Below are 6,973 nucleotides of genomic sequence, written 5' to 3'. Positions count from 1 at the left end.
TACACATATATGAAAAGCCCCACACTATTTCTGCACAAAACCTTGGAAATTATTGGGGGGGGGGGGTCCTTCCCAAAACATACCCTGCCCTTCTTCCCCAAAGGGAACTCCTAATGTTGTTGATAGGAACAAGAGTGCACATCAACTTTATTATCTAATATATCATCTTTTATCTTGCTTCTCTTTCGAGTGTACTCTTAAATGCTGTTTAAATCCTTTTGCATGTGCAAAATCATTTGTTGCCCTTGGATCAATGGAGTTACATTTCCTGGTATCTGTCATTTTTTAAAGTGGTGAGTGAGTTGCTAATAATGTTGGAAATGCCGACAATACAAACGTCAGTGCTACATTTTCAGAATGGTTTTAGCACTTGATACCTGCATAAATCTGTATTAGTCATGGAAAATTTGCAAAGCTATCTCAATATAATTGGTAAAGTGACTGGCTCAAACCTCACACAGGAAAGAAATTCAGGCCTCAACATAAAATGAACCAAGTGACACATGATATCAGATATTGAAGAATGAACTTGATACACCTTTGAATATAGTTGCTAAATTGAATATGTGATATAGTCTCCATATTACTACCAATATTCAAGAAATAAAGCCTGACTGCTCACTGGAGGGAAGGATATTAGAGGCAAAGATGAAGTACTTTGGTCACATAATGAGAAGACTGGAAAGCTTGGAGAAGATGATGATGCTGGAGGAAAAGGAAGGAAGAAGAGCCAACCAAGGGCAAGATGGATGGCTGTTATCTTTGAAGTGACTGGCTTGACCTTGAAGGAGCTGGAGGTGGCAACAGCAGACAGGGAGCTCTGGCATGGGCTAGTCCATGAGATCATGAAGAGTCAGAAGCAACTGAACAGATAAACAACAAATTATTACCAATATATCATTCGATCAAAGCCAACACTTAGGAAAATGCAAGCTGTGTAGGCTGTATGAAATGTCCAAGATTATTTGTGAGGACCTCAAATTTGGATCTTGCATGATATGTTGCCACATTCTCCCCCTCATCTGTCCAAGGAGGGTATGAGGGCCATTTGGTGGCCATTGTCATGTTCCCCCTTGAGTGCATATACATCAGGCATAGGCAAACTTTTTAACTTAGGAGCCGCATGGCAGCCCAGAGGAGGGTGGGCGAGGTGGGAGGGAGGGGGTTCTCACCAAGCCCCTCCCTGCCCTTTCCTCCCTTTCCTGTTCTCTTTTGGAGGCAGAAAGTGAAGGAAAGACAGGGAACATTGACTTGGCCTTGGTCAGGGTGAAATGGTAGATGGGAGAGAAAAAGTGTATCCATTAGACCCTGTATTACCTACTCCTGATATAGAATCCTAGACCTGGAAGAGACCCCCCAAGGGCCATCCAGTCCAACCCCTTGCCATGCAAGAAAGCACAATCAAAGCACTTTTGATAGACAGCCTCTGTGGAAAAGCCTTCAGAGAAGAAGAGTCGACCACACTCTGAGGCAGCCTATGCCACTCTCCAACAGCTCTTACTCTCAGGAAGTTCTGCCTAATCTTTTCAGTCAAATCTCTGCCATGTGAACCCATTGCACCCTTGTGCCCTGGTCTCTAGAGCAGCAGAAAATCAGCTTTCCCCCTCCTCCTCTTCAGTGGCACACCATTTGGTTCTCATGTTTCCTGTATAGTTTTTCTTCTCCCAGCTAAACATTCCCCAGAAGGAAAGGAATGGGGGGGGGGGGGGGAGAGAGAGAGAGAGAGAAGGAAGGAAGAAAGGGAAAAAGAGATGGGTGGAAGGAAAGGTAGAAGGAAATGGAGGGGGGGAAAGAGAGAAGGAAGGGAAGACAAAAAGGAAGGAAGGAAGGTAAGAAGGAGAAAGAGAGACTGGGAGAAGGAGGGAGGGAAGAGGGAAGAACAAAAGGGTGGAAGGGAAGGAAGGGGTATAGAGTGAGAAGGGAAAGAGTGAAGGAAGGGAGGGAGGGAGAGAGGGAGGGATGGTGAGAGAGAGGAGGGCCTGAGAAAAGAGCCCAAAGGGCCACATTCGGTCCCCAGGCCTGGGTTTGCCCATACTTGATCTACACTGTTGAATGAATGCAGTTTGACACCAATTTAAATGCCATAGCTCAATGCTGCGGAATCGTTTGAGTTGCAGTTCTACACTGTTTTTAGACTTTTCTGCCAAAGAATGCTGGTGCCTTGCCAACCTACAAATACAATGATTCCATACCATTGAACCATGGCAGTTAAAGTGGTGGCAAACTGAATTAATTCTGCAGTGTAAATGCACCCCTTGAATTAGATCTTCCTTTGGAGAAACTGCAGCAGATGCCTTACGGCCAGCAAAGTGCTTCTTTGGTTCAAAAGGTCAGATTAGGTTCAGAACAGGAAGAGGAGCTGGGAGAAAAGCCCTCCTGATATCAAGAAAAATGGTGTCTCAAGCATCTGACTTAAACCATTCCCCACAGATGGGGCAAAAAGCAGTCATCAGAGTATTAGGATAAGCTCAGATGTAAAATGTTTTCAATAAATATCAGGGCATTGGCCAATCATGCTGCCAATATAAGGTATTTACATTCACTAGCCACTTTGCTTAGCACATCAGTCTTTCTCTCAACCGCTTTGCTTGGGAACTGTGTTTAACAGATTTAAGACCCTTGGACTTTGCAACAACAATCACAACTCCCTGGAACCCTATCTCTGATTTATGACTTTCTTGAACCTGAACCATTTTGAAACCAGATACTTCCATAACTTCTTACTTGAGAACCTTGAATTTTTTCAAAGTTGAAGAGCAGGACCATCATTCCCAAAGTCTCATTTCAGTTTAAGCAGGGGTGGCTCAACCCTATACGCAGTATAGTTGATTTTGCCATGGGGAGCTCTTGAGGCGTTCTTGGGGGAAAATAGACCTTGACATATACGAGTTGTAGTTACTGGGATGTATAGTTCACCTACAATCAAAGAGCATTCTGAACTCCACCAATGATGGAATTGAACCAAATATGGCACACAAAACTCCCACGACGAACAGAAAATATATATCAATGATTGGTTGGGGGGGGGGGGGTGCCAAAATACTGTTTGCTTACCATTGAAAATTTCCTAGGGCTGCCTCTGAGTTTAAGACTGGAAATTGCCAGTAAAATGGGATAATGTTTATTTACAAAACCACAGAGGCATCCTGTAAATTCTAAATTTGCTTACATCCTACCTCAACTCCGTTCACCACCAATATTCGTCCTCTGGTCTCTGTTCAAAGTTCTACTGCTTCAAGGACACACAAAAGAGAATGCTGCCCCTCCTCCCACAGGTGATTGTGACAATGAAGGTGAGGGCTTTACACCTTTCCTTCTTTCTCTCCCCTACCTCCCGAAAGCGGCATCTAGATTTCGGGAAAATGCTATATGGCCAGCAAACCATGTTTTTCACTTTGCCTTGTTTCGCCTTATACTAACTCTGTCCTGCTTTAGTTCTCTTCCCCAGTCTGGTACATTACATCCCTTCAGCTTTGTTTGTAGATTGTAGATTATTCTCTTTTCTCTCTCGTAATGTTAGAATTCAGAACCATACAATTGATGAATAAAAGATTAGTCAGGCCACATGTGTCAAACACAAGGCCTATGGACCGAATTCAGCCATGCACATAATTTTATGTGGTCCACAAGGCTTTCAATGCCAGGACAACATAGTTACATTTATACCCTTGGTGAAATTGAGTTAGACACCCCTGAATTAGACTACGGAAATTCTTTAAACAATGTATCAGTAAATTATGATATTCATTAAGTGCACATTGTTCTGTAGGAACTAATCCAGGACCAGATACACTGGCTCACATTGAACATAATGAAAATTCATAAGCTTGAGTCTGTCCCCTTGAAGCCAAGTGCTAGCTCCCCCAGACCCATAGGACCATAGAAAGCAGTATCATATTGAGTCAGGCCATTAGCTCTATTCCTCGTATTAATATCTATCCCCCTAGTATCAACTCTAATTTGCTATAATTTTCCTGGTTTTGAGAAAAGTTTTTTCCTAGCTCTTGCAAAAGATATCTGCTATTCCTTGGTTATCTTTTATCATGGCCCAATTGTACCCAGCTTCCAACATCAGGTGAAATCTGTTGTGTTCAGAATTGTCTTCATTTAATTTACAAATGACAGTAGTAACAGAAATTTCAAGAGCATGTGGGCAATGAAGAAGAAAAATATATGGTTTTATTCCTTTTTATTTTTCTTTCTTCTCAGACCTAGTTTATTATATGGTACTACAAAAGTGGCTCAAGTGTCACAAATGTGGTTTTTACAGTCCATACTTTTCCAGATTTTTATACAGGCCTCCTTCACTTTATACCTTAAAGTGTCCTTTAGCAGCTCCACTGAGAAATGTATAATGCCAAGTTCAAACAACTCTCTCACAACATGATTGAAGTTTTATGTTTTTGTCTTCATAAAACTTTAAGGAAGATGAGTCAGAAATGCTCTCAAGCGTGTTTCTACTAGAGAATCACTGAATTACTTAAGTAAAGAATTTTACAAGTACTGTGCTGTGGGTATTTTCACTTTCATGTGATTGTCTGGTTTGTTTACCTAAAAAAATGTTGGATGGCAGGTATTAGAAAGGGCCCTTTTTGTCTCTATAAACTTTTAAGAGAACAATAAAAAGAAGAATGCAAAAAATACAAGGCTTGCAAGAACAAATTATCAAAATAATTCCTCATAATGCATCTAAACTGCTCCTCAGCCCACTAATGCTGTCTCATTTCAAATTGAAAGAAAAACAAATTGGAAGGAGACTAGTGTCTTCTATTTGGAGTTAACAGACAAGACAAAAGGTTAGTGGAAAGTTACATTTTTTCACAACAAGGAAAGGTGCTTGCGATGGCACAAGACATCATAAATGGATACTAAGAATGTCTGATGTTTGCGTGCATTATGTGAACAGAGAATTTAATGTGGGAATACTGCTATACTAACAGGTAGGCTGAGCCCAGATCAGTTTGATCAAAAGTGATTTGTAATATTCAGTGGTCCATTTCGTGTAATCGCCCAAAAACTGAACAGGGAGGAAGGAACCAAAAAGCCGGGCAAAACAGATCAAGAGAGCTGGATTTATCAGGTACTGGACAAGATGGAGTTAAGTCTGCAATATACCTGAGGCAGGGGTCTGCCACGGGGCTCCCGGGGAATATGAGATTACCTGCAGCATCTTTTCTCCCTCTCTGGCAGTGAAGTGTACATTTCTTTTGGAAAAGTTTCCTAGGCTTCTCTTCCAGAGAGGGCCCTGCTGGGAACTCACTTTTCTAGCATCACTTGCATGGGGCAGGCATTGAAAAGTCTCTAAGTTCATCTCGGAGCATGATGGGAGTTGAAGTTTTTTTCTCTTTCTGTTTCTTAGCCTGGTTGTGACCATGCTCTGTTTGGCTGAGAATGGCACAACCAGTGCTACAATTCCCAGAACCCTCTCTTGCAGTTTGTCTTGTTTTTAAAAAATGATATGATAAAAACTTAAAATAATTCTTAAAAAATCAGTATATTAGTGAATTGTTATGAAACTTGGCAGGCTGCAGTTGCAAATGGAGTTTAAAACTGAGGTAGGTTTCATGAAGATAGGCCTTAAAACAGTGGCTCTCAACCTGTGAGTCCCCAGATGTTTTGGTCTACTCCCAGAAATCCCAGCCAGTTTAGCAGCTGTTAGGATTTCTGGGAGTTGAAGGCCAAAATAACTGGGGACCCACGGGTTGAGTACCACTGCCTTAAAATGATTGGGGACTGAGCTTTTAAAGTTTCCCAATGTAGCCAACAACAACACTCCTCCCAATTCATGTAACTTCCCGGTAAACAGAATGAGGGGTTAGTCGAAAATGGACCCCTAAATGACATGCCTTTTAGTTGAATTGCACAAGGCTACTATCAGTGCAGTTGGTGTAAATGTCATTCCATTTGGATTTCCCCTTTGTTAACAGCATTATTCAGCATTGTCAAAAAGAATGCTAATGCTAAAGTGCATTATTAATTTTTAACTTTGCTGCTGTTATTATTCTGCATTGTTTCATATTGTTCTTCTTATTGATTTTGCTTCTGCCTCAGAAAAATAGTTGGAGTCAGATTCTGTTTTAGGCACATACACCTTGCTTAATAGAAACAAACTTCCACCCTTCCTCATACTAGTCTTTCCAGTACCCATGCTACAAAGAGGATCAAAGACCCCTATTACATGGGATGATATGTGACAGTGAGTATTCTGAAACTGAAGTTATCCACAAATGTAAGCTCTCCAGTGTCTCCTCTTCCTTTCTGCATTTAGTAGAGTTGCCTACTGTTATAGCTCTCTAGAGTGCTTGTGCTCTCAGAAATTACATAATTAGCACTTTTGAGAAGCTTTTTAAAATGCTGTTTGGCCTTTGGAGAGACTGTACATGTTCCAAGAAGTTTGGATTTGAGTGTAAAAAAACCAAGAGAGAATGCAATAGGGAGGGGTATTTTGGGGGGGGGGGGGGAGCGGTATCTCCTGCTGGATTCTGGAGGACTCTTCTTTCAGAGCCAATTTCCCAAGGGACCAAGAAAATGGTCAAATCAAATGTTTACAATGTATAATGTATAATGTAGCAAAATGTTTTTTTGGATTTTTTGTGTCTGAACAGAGATAATGATAATAATCTAGCTTCTGCTTCAAATAATGAGCAATAAAAATAAGGTTCCAAATCCATGAACTGACTAAACAATAAGTCAGAATCGATTGAGATTTTTTTCACTCTTTTAGGATTTTTTAAATGTGGGGTTTCCCTTCAATTTGCATCAGTAAAATTGAGCTTAATTTATTGCTTTTTGAATTATATAAGTATAGATTCTCTGTGTTTGTGGGAGGGCTCTGAACTTTCCCAGCAACCTGCCCATCCTGCATAGTGTCTCTAAAGGGGGGGGGGGGGGGGACTTCATTGATATTGTTTGTTTTAGCCCTACCAGTAATTTAGTACAACAAACAGGCAGGAATATTGATCTACACATGTGC

This window comes from Anolis sagrei, chromosome 5, assembly GCF_037176765.1.
Source record: "Anolis sagrei isolate rAnoSag1 chromosome 5, rAnoSag1.mat, whole genome shotgun sequence".
In the NCBI taxonomy this organism is placed as follows: domain Eukaryota; kingdom Metazoa; phylum Chordata; class Lepidosauria; order Squamata; family Dactyloidae; genus Anolis; species Anolis sagrei.
This window is presented reverse-complemented; position numbering follows the sequence as displayed.